Source organism: Bos indicus, chromosome 15 (assembly GCF_029378745.1).
Source record: "Bos indicus isolate NIAB-ARS_2022 breed Sahiwal x Tharparkar chromosome 15, NIAB-ARS_B.indTharparkar_mat_pri_1.0, whole genome shotgun sequence".
Classification (NCBI taxonomy): Eukaryota; Metazoa; Chordata; class Mammalia; order Artiodactyla; family Bovidae; genus Bos; species Bos indicus.
This window is the reverse complement of record NC_091774.1, coordinates 46968412-46980857: the sequence shown is the minus strand read 5'-3', so window position 1 is coordinate 46980857 and position 12446 is coordinate 46968412. Positions and strand designations below refer to the sequence as shown.

The window sequence follows — 12446 nt, the reverse complement described above, 5'->3', positions numbered from 1 at the left end:
AACATTTTGGTATAGACTGAAAGTTAATAGAGATGCTGTTTGTCTTTTCTGCTAATGTTTTAGCAATTCTCTTATTTTCTTGTTGTCTCAAAATGGGGAGATGCTTTCCTTTAGGAGATGTGGGAGATTGTAACCCGAAGAAGGCCTCTTCAGCATTTGAAATCTTTGACCTCCATATAGATTCAGTTCAGTTCAGTTCAGTTCAGTCACTCAGTTGTGTCTGACTCTTTGTGACTCCATGAATTGCAGCACACCAGGCCTCCCTGTCCATCACTAACTCCAGGAGTTTGTAACCAGGATATGGAAACAACCTAAATGTCCATCAACAGAGCAACGGATAAAGAAGATGTGGTACATATATACAATGGAATATTGCTCAGTCATAAAAAGGAATGAAATTGGGTCATTTGTAGAGATGTGGATGGACCTAGAGACTTTTATACAAAGTGAATTAAGTCAAAAAAAGAAAATCAAATATCATATATTAATGTATATATGTGGAATTTGAAAGAATTGCCATAGATGACTTATTTATAAAGCAGAAATAGTGACACAGATGTAGAGAACAAATACATAGATAGGTATCAAGGGGGAAAGGAGGATGGGATGAATGGGAAGTTGGGACTGGCATATACATACTATGTATAAAATAGGTAACAAATGAGAGCCTACTGTATAGCTCAGGAAACTGTACTCAGTGCTCTGTGGTAACCTAAATGGGAAGGAAATCCAAAGAAGAGAGGATATATGTATTTGTATAGCTGACTCACTTTCCTGTACAGTAGCAACTAATACAATATTGTGAAGCAACTATACTTCAATAAAAACTTTAAAAATTCCAATTAGCTCAATACAGGATAAGGTGGTATAGGTGAGGATACTGTGTGTGTGTGTGTGTGTGTGTGTGTGTATGTGGTGGTAATGAGAGTGAAAATATACCAAGGTGGTAAAAATTTATTTTTGAATGTGAAGATAAGAATGAAAGTTAGTAATGACATAAAAGGGTGATTCCTTTCTCTCTCTGTGTGTGCATGCTCAGTCAGGTCCAACATTTGTGACCACATGGAATGTAGTCCCCCAGGCTTCTCTGTCCATCATCCTAACTAATGAAATAATAAAATGAAATAAAGAAATCTCAATTGGATCACAAAAGTAGACAAGAAAAAAATTCAAAGGAAGAAATTATGGGTACATACAAATAAGTGACAGGAATAAGTCAAGTTTTTCATCCTTATGTACATGCCAGTAGAACTCTGTTTAAACACACATCAAGACATATCCACCAGAATGTTCATAGCACCACTATTAATAAAAGTAAAAAATTGGAAAGAATCCTGATGTCCTTTCACAGTCACATGGTAAATAAAAGGTGACATATTCATACAATAATAAAAACAATATCATGGTGAATACAACAATATGGGTAAAATCTCACAATTTTAAATTTTGAAACAAGCCAAATACAAAAGAATACAAATAATATGATTCCATATACAGAAAGATAAATACCTGCCAAAATGAATTTATAATATCACAAGTCTGAGTACTGACTAGTGCAAAGTGTTACAAAGTAGAGAGATTAATGATAAGTAGCTAAGAGTATGAGAGATTGTTCTGGAATATGGGCAGTGTTCTAATACTCCATCTGGGCATGCTTATGTGGTCAATTTGTGATACTTCATTTAACTGTAGATACTGGTAGACTCTAATCTCATGGCATGATCTTCTCTATGGTTTGAGAAGTCATTGGTCAGTATAGGAAGGATCAAAGAGACCAGGAGCAAAGACCAAAGCAGTCTTTGTTCCATCCCAGGAGGACTGTAAAGTTAGTCTGTGTTGTTCCTAATCAGGGTAAAGTCACAGGCACATGTTTTATGGTTATTGGGCTCAAATCTTTCATAGTCACATAAAAAGAAAGCTGATAATCTCAGACCTTATATGGAAAACCCCCTGAGAATCTGTTTGTTAATTTCCTGAGCTAAAAAGCCTGAACATGGTCTGTCTGAGACAGATTTGAGGGTACAGTTGGACAGAACTAGAGAAAGACTTATAGTTCTTTAGGGTAAAAGTCAGGCCAATGGGAAATGGTGATTTTCAGAGACTATCAGGTAAATTTAGGGTTATTATTAAATGACTTGTCCCCTGTAAAAAAGGAGAGCCTAATCTTTGTTTAATTTCCTGTTGTCTAAGAAAAACCCAGATAAAGTTGTGTGGACATCTATGTGACAGAAAAATAACATCAGGTAACTTGTATTCAGAGATCTTCTCTGACATCCCCTAACTCAATGTTTCTTTTTGACTCTTTTGTCCTAAGTAAATTGCACATGTATATGTGGTTTGGTTATGTATGTAAAAAAGAAAGAGGTCATTGCATTGTCTCATTTTAAGACTTACATACAGCCACCAAGAACAAGATGGTATTAATGAAGACAGATATAAGTCCATGGAAATGGAAGAGTACAGAGGATCTAGAAATACACTCATACATATATGCTACACCGATGTGCAAAGAGGAGTGGAAAATCTATTCAACAAATGGTGCTGGGACAATTGGATATCCATGTGGAAAAAAGCTGATCATTGACCCTGCTTTATACCACACCCAAAATACCTCATCACACCACACCCAAAATAACTCAAAATAGACCAAAACTTAAATGTAAAATTAACCTATTAAACTTCTGGATGAAAGAAGAGTGAAAAATATTAATATTCATGGCCTTGCAGTGGGCAAAACTTTCTTCAGTTCAGTTCAGTCGCTCAGTCGTGTCTGACTCTTTGCAACCCCATGAATCGCAGCACGCCAGGCCTCCCTGTCCATCACCAACTCCCAGAGTTCACTCAAACTCATGTCCATTGAGTTGGTGATGCCATCCAGCCATCTCATCCTCTGTCGTCCCCTTTTCCTCCTGCCCCCAACCCCTCCCAGCATCAGAGTCTTTTCCAATGAGTCAGCTCTTTGCATGAGGTGGCTAAAGTATTGGAGTTTCAGCTCTAGCACCATTCCTTCCAAAGAACACCCAGGGTTGATCTCCTTCAGAACGGACTGGTTGGATCTCCTTGCAGTCCAAGGGACTCTCAAGAGTCTTCTCCAACACCACAGTTCAAAAGCATCAATTCTTCGGTGCTCAGCTTTCTTCACAGTCCAACTCTCATATCCATTCATGACCACAGGAAAAACCATAGCCTTGACTAGATGGACCTTTCTTGGCAAAGTAATGTCTCTGCTTTTCAATATGCTATCATGAGCCATAAAAAAACTGATCAATTAGACAATCAAAATGAAAAATTTGCCTCTCTGAAAATTACATTAGGACAATTAAAGTTCGAACTAAAGAATGGAAGAAAATATTTTCAATGAATATATCTGACAAAAAACTGACATCCAAATTATATAAAGACTCTTACAGTTCAATAATATGTAAGAGAATGTAGTAAGAACAGGGCAAAGTGTTTGAATAGCTGATTTCATAAAAGAAGATATTGAGTGGTCAGTAAGTGCATGAAAAGATGGTCAACGTCATTAGTCATTAGGGAAATTCAAATTAAAACTGCAATGAGAAAACAGAACAAACTCATTAGAAAGACTAAAATTAAGAAGACTGACAATATCAAGTGTCAGAGAGGATGTAGAGCAGCTAGACCATGGCTCACTATTGGTAGTAACCATTTGAGAAACTTGTTAGGCATTTGTAAAACATGCACACACCATATGACACAGACATTTCACTTCTAGATATCTATCAAAGAGAATTAAAAATTTTTGTCCACATAATGATTCATGTATAGATGTTCATAGTAGATTTTTGCATAATAGCTAAAGACTGGAAATACTCAAAATATCCATAAATATATAGACACTGGGTTGGCCAAAACGTTCTTTTGGGTTTTTGTGTAACATCCCCTGAATGAAATTTCTGGCCAATCCAATAGTTAAACAAAATATGCTATACAATGAAATACTGCTTAATAATAGAAATGGATAACTACTCATACAAGCAACAACATGGTTGAATTTAAAATTTATTATGCTGTGTGAAAGAAGGCATCAATGAAGGAATACTTATTATATTATTCCATTTATATAAAATGCAAACTAATTTATAGTAACCCAAAGCACATCTGGTTGCCTGGGACTGGAGCAGAGAGAGGAATAGACTGCAGAGGGGCACTGTAAATTTTTAGGGATCATGAAAATATTTTATGTCTTGATCGTGGGAATGGTTTCAAGGGTTTAGTGGTTTCAGCTTGTCAAAATTCATCAATATGTGTACCTTAAATGGATGCATTTTTTTGTGCATAGGTTATTTCTCAATAAAATTGACATAAAAATAAGAAAATAATTTTAAACTAGGATAGAGTAAGTCACATGATTCCATCTTCTGTGGGACCTTTCAAATGCAAAAACATAGGGCCCATTTATGCAGGAGTGTATGCTTACACTTAGACATGACTTCCTTGAGACCATTTTATTCCCATATTCTAATTTGCTTTTAGCCTAGTGAGGCTTCTGGAAGCATTCTAAAACCACATAGCAAGAGAAGATCTTTTCCCTTTCCTTGGTTTTTGCATTTTTGTCTTCATGTACTTAGTGATTAGTAGCAAATGCCTTAGGTACAGTTGAAACATGAGGCATTGTCTTGAGGACAGAAAGAAACTGAACTTGGACCTGAACCAGGAGCAGCCAAATGTTTAGAGGATGTTTTTGGATAACTGAGGAGACTGAAGAAAAAAAGTTGAATCCCTGGGTGCCCAAGGGAATGTGAAACCAGCATGGGAACAGCCTAGGACAGAGTTGTACTTCTTACCAGCAGGTGAGACCCTTGAGGTGGAATATAAGTGCATCCCAGCTTGCACCCAGTAACTTGTTTAAACCTCTCTCTGCCTTTTGTTTTCTCAACGCATCCATTCTATTGCCATCTTCCCGGTGTCTCAGGACCCCAAAAAGTCTAGTTTGATTCTTCTTCATTCTCTTCACTTCCTACAATCAAACGACTCATCTTCATAATTTCACATATAATTTACACTTACTGGTCTAGTCCTAAGTGCCAGTCACTTTGGGGCTAGAGAGATAAATTCGAAAAAGGCTGAGTAGGTCCTTTGAACCGATAGTCCAGAAGCATTGAGAGGGATCTATGAATGCAGGAAAGATTACATCAAAGAGAGCATTAGTTGAGGCTCCTCTCACATTTGGTGACATCTCTTTCCATTACTACAGAGTGTAGAAGCTATGTGGTCAGATCTTCCTCATCTTTAAAGATTGTCACCTTCAAATTAAGAGTCTATTATCCATTCTTGTGTTCTTCCCTCTGGTCCCTAAGGAAGAGGCATCCCTAACCTCTTTCCAGAGAGAAGGCAATGGCACCCCACTCTAGTACTGTTGCCTGAAAATCCCATGGATGGAGGAGCCTAGTAGGCTGCAGTCCATGGGGTCGCTAAGAGTTGGACACGACTGAGCGACTTCACTTTCACTTTCCACTTTCATGCATTGGAGAAGGAAATGGCAACCCACTCCAGTGTTCTTGCCAGGAGAATCCCATGGATAGAGAAGCCTGGTAGGCTGCAGTCCATGGGGTGGCACAGAGTCGGACACGACTGAAGTGACTTAGCAGCAGCAGCAGCAACCTCTTTGCAATACTAACTCTGTTCTCTAAATCCTGCTGCTACTCACCTCCCGTTGGGCTTTTTTTTTTTTTTTTTATCTTTATCTTGGGTCTAAAATATCTTGAGTATTTTACTTTGTGGTTGCTTCACTTTGGATAAGAAAACACACATCTTCCCATTTTATATAGAGTGGATCTTGCCTCCTCCGTAAGCTTTTCTTTATATTTCTTTTATTGCCAGATTTCTCAAAAAGGAATTTCAAATTTAGCACTTCTGGCTCAGTAAATGTTTGTTGATGAAATAAATTGCTGAATGCATCCTATCCACTTATTATTATTTAGTTTCACTTCTGCCCTCACCTTTTTCTAGAAAAAGCTCTCTAGAAGCCTGATATTCACATTCTAATTATCCAGTCCAGGGAGGCTTTCCAGCTTTCTGTCCTGTTAAATCTGGGAGCTTCTCTTTCTTGACCAGCTCTCCTCCCTTGTACCCATCATGATACTGTGCCTTTGAGTGAATGAGATCATACAAGTACTGCTGATTGGAAGTTTGGTAAAGATTTTTTAAACATCAGCATTTACTTCACACATATTTATTGAGGGCTTGCAGCATGCTGGGAAATGCTTTAGGTACTGTGTGTTGACCAATGAATAAAGCAGGTTAGCTCCCCGCCTCTAGTGTTTACCTCTACTGAGGGAGGCAGACCATAAGCTTCAAAATATTTGAAGGAAAATAATTTCAGGTTAAGTGTTAGCAAAGAAGCAATCAGACGATTGGATGGAGAGTAACCTGAGACTGCTTTTGATCATGTAGTTAGAGAATATGTGTTCAAGGACTCTGCTGCTAATCGTGAGCTGCTTTAGGCTCTTTATGCAGTGCCTAGCCTTTTCCAGTTTCTATCAAATATCATGATCCACCAGTGACACCACTGGGTACTTATCTAAAGGAAAAGAAAATACTAATTTGAAAAGATCCTCCCCTTCCCTGACCATGTTCATTCCAGCATTATTTATAATAACCAAAGTTGAAAGCAACATAAATGTCCATTGATGGATGGATGGATAAAGAAAGTGTGGTACATTTCTAATGGAATATTATTCAGCAAAAAAAAGAAAAAAAAAAAGAAGAAGAAGAAATCCTGCCATTTGTGACAACAAGGTTTGACCTTGAGGGCATTATGTTAAGTAAAATGTCAGATAAAGATAAATACCATATGATCTCACTTACATATGGAATCTAAAACAAAACATAACATAACCAAAAACGAGCTAAATGATACAGAGAACAGATGGGTGGTTGCCAGAGGGTGGGGGAGAAGGACGGAAAATGGGTGAAGGAGGTACAAAGGCTGAAATTTCCAGTTACAAAAGGAATGTGTCCTGGGAATGTTATGTGCAGCATGATGACTATAGTTGATAATACACAATTGTGATTTGAAAGTTGCTAAGAAGACCTTAGCATTTTTCATCATAAGGAAAATAAAGTATAACTGTGTGGTGATGGTTGTTTACTAGGCTTGCTGTGGGTTATCATTTGGCAATATATACACATATGGAATCATGTCACACAGTTTAACTAATATTATATGTGAATTATATTCAATAAAAAAGAAAAAAGTAACAAAATGTTAGCTTGCCTCTTAAACTCTACCTCCTACTGTAGATTTTACTATTTCTGTAGGTCCTCTTTGGACTTGGATTTATGGTGTTGGATGGCTTATCCAGTTAAAAACTTATTTTGAATTCCTAACTCTGGCCTTTTGCGGGTATTATTCCATTTTGATGGGCAAATGGTGATGTGGGCACCTTTTATTTCTTGGAAGCCATTTTTTCCTATTTTTTCACCTAAACTATGTCCCTCTTAGTAACCTACTAAGTGCTGGGCATTAGTTTGCGCTATTTGACTGCTCTGTATAATAAGCTCTCGAATCTGTATCTCTGTCCTTGTATGGCCCACCTTTCACAGTGCATCCTGAAACTCATAGGTAAGTCATTAACTTGTTTACAAAACTCTAAAAATCCTTATTGGTTTATGATATAATCAAATTACTTGGCCCTAGCATTCAATCCCCCTCATAATCTGGCAACAATCAACCCAGTCCCCCCTTTTTTTCTTTGAAGTGAAGTGAAGTGAAGTCGCTCAGTTGTGTCTGACTCTTTGTGACCCCATGGACTGTAGCCTACCAGGCTCCTCTGTCCATGGGATTATCCAGGCAAGAGTACTGGAGTGGGTTGCCATTTCCTTCTCCAGATCTTCCCGACCCAGGGACTGAAAACAGGCTCCAGCATTGTAGGCAGACACTTTACCATCTGAGCCTTCTGTTATGATATTACTTCTCTCTTATGGTTTGATTTCCTGGTGGCAAGGCAGGTGGCATCTTAGCTCCCCCACTGGGGATCAAACCTCAAAAAGCAAAGTCTTAACCACTGGACTGCCAGGGAAGTCCCAACCCAATTCTTTTTACAACCACTCTCTTTCCTTTTCTGAACTTCTAGTTCAGTTTCTTCCCTTAAAAGCTGTACTCTGTCATCTTTCCTCAATCTCATAGTTTTTTTAACCCTGTATGTTGAGGTGGAGCAGAATATGCCATCTCCAAATCTGCCACTTTGACATGTGGATTGTTCTGAGCAGAAGGCAATTAAGACCCAGGAGACTCAGGAAAAGCTTTTTTACCTCTCCTTGAACTGCCTAAAAGAATTATATAGAGGGCCTGTATCAGAAAGTCTTGGAGAAGGAAATGGCAACCCATTTCAGTATTCTTGCCTGGAGAACTCCATGGACAGAGGAGCCTGGTGGGCTACAGTCTGTGGGGTAGCAAAGAGTTGGAGTGACTGAGTGACTAACACTGTACCAGAAAGAGCTATTACCAGACACAGCTTTTTTATCAGAAAGACATATCTCCATGGCATCACAAACATTTGCTTACTAATCATTTGCTCTTCCCATCTTCTTAATTGTCTCCCTCCTCTTTGAAGCCCCAGATCCCTACTGCCTTCTCCTTAGCTTGAGATGGTATATATGCCTCAGTTGCCAGACCATCTTTGAGTCTTGGTGGGGATTCTGTAAGTATGTAATTAAACTTAACTTTGTCCTGTTAATCTGTTTGATATCAATTCAAATATTAGATCAGCAAAATATTATATTAGATGAGCATTTCCCAGGACACTATACTCCTAACCCAATTCTCCTTATTTGTGAAGCCTTCCTTTATTCTTCCAGGTCCAGTTAGTTCCCCTCTTCTCTGTATTTACCATAGCACCTCTTACTTACATGAGTCATAATAAACTTTTCATGAGTCCTTTGCTCTTGGAAAGCAGTGATGGTTAAAAGAACTCCATGCAACCTTTTGTGCTCTGAGAATTAAATTACTGCAAAGAGCCACCTTTTTGCATATGACTTAGGTAAGACTCGTTGGTGTGTTCCCCTATTACTTATAAGGAGGCCAGACACAGACCCCCTTTTTAAAAATAAACTGCTTTTCTCTCTCTCTTTCTTTATTGCTATACAGTAGATCTTTCTTGGTACTTATTTTAAATATACCATCAGACAAAGACCCTTTAAATTCCATTCTTTGCCTCATGAAGCTTTCACTGAGCTGTTTGTCCCCTTGATCAGTTGGAGTGTTTGAAACTAAACATTAATTAAACTTCTCTTCTTTTTAGCCCCCTTCATGTTGACCCATCCTCTTTCTGATCCAGCCTACAAACCCTCCTTAATGATCCCTCCTAAGAATAAAAATATTTCCTTTTATACACACCCTCTACTCTGTGTTCTTTCTAGCCTGTTGACCCTTCCCTACAAAAGAAAATTCCTTTCTGCCTGTCCTTTGAGATGCTTGCAGTTCTGTTTGAATTGTTTTCTCTATTACAATAGTCTCTTTCCCTTTATTGCAATAATCCTTTCAAATGAAGTCTCTTTTTATGTCAGTGTAGATTTATTTTTATTTGACGATAGAAGTCACCAAATTCTTTGTCTCTTTTGATAATGTACTCCCTTTCCCTCAGATTTGGAGCTGTTTATTGGAACAATGAGAATGTTAGATTCATATTTGTGTTCTCATCATGCCTTAATCTGCCTTGATCTCTGACTGCCCCTATTCCCGTTTCCATCAATTTCTGTTTTTATTTTAGTCTCTGAGTATGTTGTTGTATCTCTCTGTCTACCCATTACTCTCCTTTTCCTTCACTTACCTGTCTCCTGGAGGCCAAGCTCCTGTCTTCAGTTTGCTCCAGAGAGATGAGTGAGAAAGCAGAGCAGGTTCCTTTCCTGAGTCTGGCAGTTTGCTTATTGAAATCTCCAGCCTAGACCTCAGCTCCTTCTGTGGTAAAAGGGCAAGCAGGAAGTGAAAAACTGGTTTCACTTTTGTGTTTTTTCCCCATCTTTTAAAAGATCAGCTGATTTTAAGGAATCCTACTCATTTATTTATTTATTCTTTCATTCATTTGTTTATAATTGTGATTTATATTTATTTATATAATTGTGATTAGATAATTGTGATTTGTAATTGTGTTTACACTGTGATTCCTGGGTGTTAACGTTATTGCAAATGGAAGAGTAATGTGTGTGTGCATGTTTCTTTATGGTGGCCTGGGGTGAGCACCAGATAAAGAACATGGGAGAAGCAGGATAGGGAAAGAATTTCAGAAAAGAGACAAGGGCACGTTAGAATGTCTTCCTCAGGGAACTTGCTTTAACTGCTTTACTGTTCTCGCTGTGTGATTGATTCGAAAATTAACAAAGTTTCAAAAGTGTATTAGCTGATGTGGATGATTCAACACTAACATGAGCTAAATTCTTAAAAGCATACTGTGTTTTTATAGTGAGAAAGAGAATTTTACTGTTCTCTAATTTTGTATTAGAGCTTTTGTAGTAGTTTAGTTGCTAAGTCGTGTCCGACTTTTGCAACCCCATGGACTGTAGCCTGCCAGTCTCCTCTGTCCATGGGATTCTCTAGGACAGAATACTGGAGTGGGTTGCCATTTCCTTCTCCAGGGCATCTTCCCAACCAAGGAACTGAACCCAGGTCTCCTGCATTGCAGATGGATTCTTTGACTGAGCTACAAGGGAAGCAGAGCTTTTGAGTAATGTTAAAAATCTGTTTTCCCTTACACATCTCATGTAAAGCATTTTGTTTCATTAATTATTATCTTACCCCATGATTTAATTCATTATAATTTTGCTTGTAAACAGTACTGCCTGCTCCATTGTTCCTCTGTTTCAAGCTGTGTATGTCTGCACATGTCTTCTTGGAGGTGAACCTCATGCTCAGTTTTCCCAGGACCTCTAGGAATGCTACCCACGTCATCTCATATTTCCCCTTTCCACTCCCAGTGCACCTGTCCATCTCCCCTACACGGGCCTGTACTGAGCTGTCTGTGCTGCTCTCAGAGCACTGACTCCACCTGCGATGCTCCCGTCACAGTGTGCTGCTCTATAACTGCTGCTTGTCTCCCTCATTTCTCCCATCCCCCAACCTCAAACATCCCACCTCCCTTTGTTCCTCCCAGTTGTGGGGGATCTGTCTTATTCAGCTTTGTATCCCATGCATAGTGCATGAACCATAGAGATGAGCAGAATGTCATGATTGAATAAGAAAATGATTGGTCTGTCTGAGCCTGTTTCTTCAGTTTTATGTGAGAATATTAACAGCTATTTCAGTGAGTGACGTGAGACATGAGGAAGTTATAAGAAGGGCTTGAATGGTACCCTTCCAATAAGACTTCCCTTTTCCTACTTTTAGAATAGGAATGGAAGTGTTTTCTAGTAGGCCAGAGTTTAAATGTCAGGCTTTGAGTCCAGGATCCAGCAGTTCCTAGCTATATTTGCTTATGTGTGTGGAGAGGGTGACCTAAGTAATGAGGAGCAGTTGAGGAGTGGAATGAATTTGTTTCAGTAATACCATCCACTCGCAGAATATTAATGAGGATAAAATGAGGTAGGTTAATCTCACCCAGTGCTTGGCCTGAAGTAGACGTTCACATATGAATTCTTTTCCCCAGCACACAATTTGTTGATGATCAAATCTGTCAGAACAAGAACTATCAAGGGACGTGTGTTTAGCGGCGGGGTTCCCTCCACTGCTCAATCTGCACCTCTGAGTGTTTCTGTGTACGTGCGTGTCCTTGCGTTCTTGTGCTGGGCTTTGTGTCAGTGCCGGTGTCTTCTCTATTGCTATGCTTTGGTCTAGAGATCATAGAGTCTGATGCACCTCAGATTCTCTCACAGAGTGAGTAAACTTTCTGTACATGGTAAGATTTCAGTAAATGTATAAATTAGTGGACTAAAAGCAATCCCTTAGAATAAAATTGGATTTGAAACCAAGTTTATTTCACCACACATTTACCTCCCATTACTCCATGTCAACGCCCAATACAGGAAACAGACTTTCGCTTTCTTTTTCACTTTTCTCTCAATTCCAGGAAATGTTTGTTTTTAACATGAACTTTGGTTCAATGACTAGTGAGTGTTTTTTGAAAGATGTTTTCTCTGGGCTTTTTTATTTCTTTTTTTATTGCCAGATTTTAACTTAAGTTCTCTTTGAAAAATTATAGCCTTATTTTGAATAAACTGAGGAAAAAGGAAATCACCCAGTCCTCCACAGTGATACTAGAGAGAGCCGAGCACCCAGGGCTGGAACTAGGGTGAGGCAAGAGAAGAGTTTAGGGTGTAAGGGAAATTTTTGTAAATTTTGTAGTCTGGGTGCCTCACTTGCTTCACCCTAATTTCAGCCTTCTTTTAGCTTCAACTAAAAATCCTGGCATGAACCAATCCATGTCTAACCCCTTGATTACAGAGAAAAGGGCAGCTGAGATCACTGGGTCTCTCTTGTCTGACATTTCCCC

At 38.7% G+C, this 12446-nt stretch overlaps 1 protein-coding gene across 3 annotated transcripts in view; it reads right to left on the bottom strand.

The window, feature by feature from the left end:
* Positions 1-9952, bottom strand: part of LOC139187318 (interferon-induced very large GTPase 1-like) — a 42197-nt gene extending 32245 nt beyond the window's left edge. For 2 of the 3 annotated variants that reach the window (XM_070803751.1, XM_070803754.1), the window contains exon 1: positions 9795-9948. The gene's annotated coding sequence lies outside the window, so the exon portion shown is untranslated. Of the gene's footprint in view, positions 1-8530; positions 8665-9794 lie in introns of all 3 variants that reach the window. The other variant, XM_070803753.1, reaches the window with a different exon arrangement.
* Between the last annotated feature and the right edge of the window lie 2494 nt (positions 9953-12446).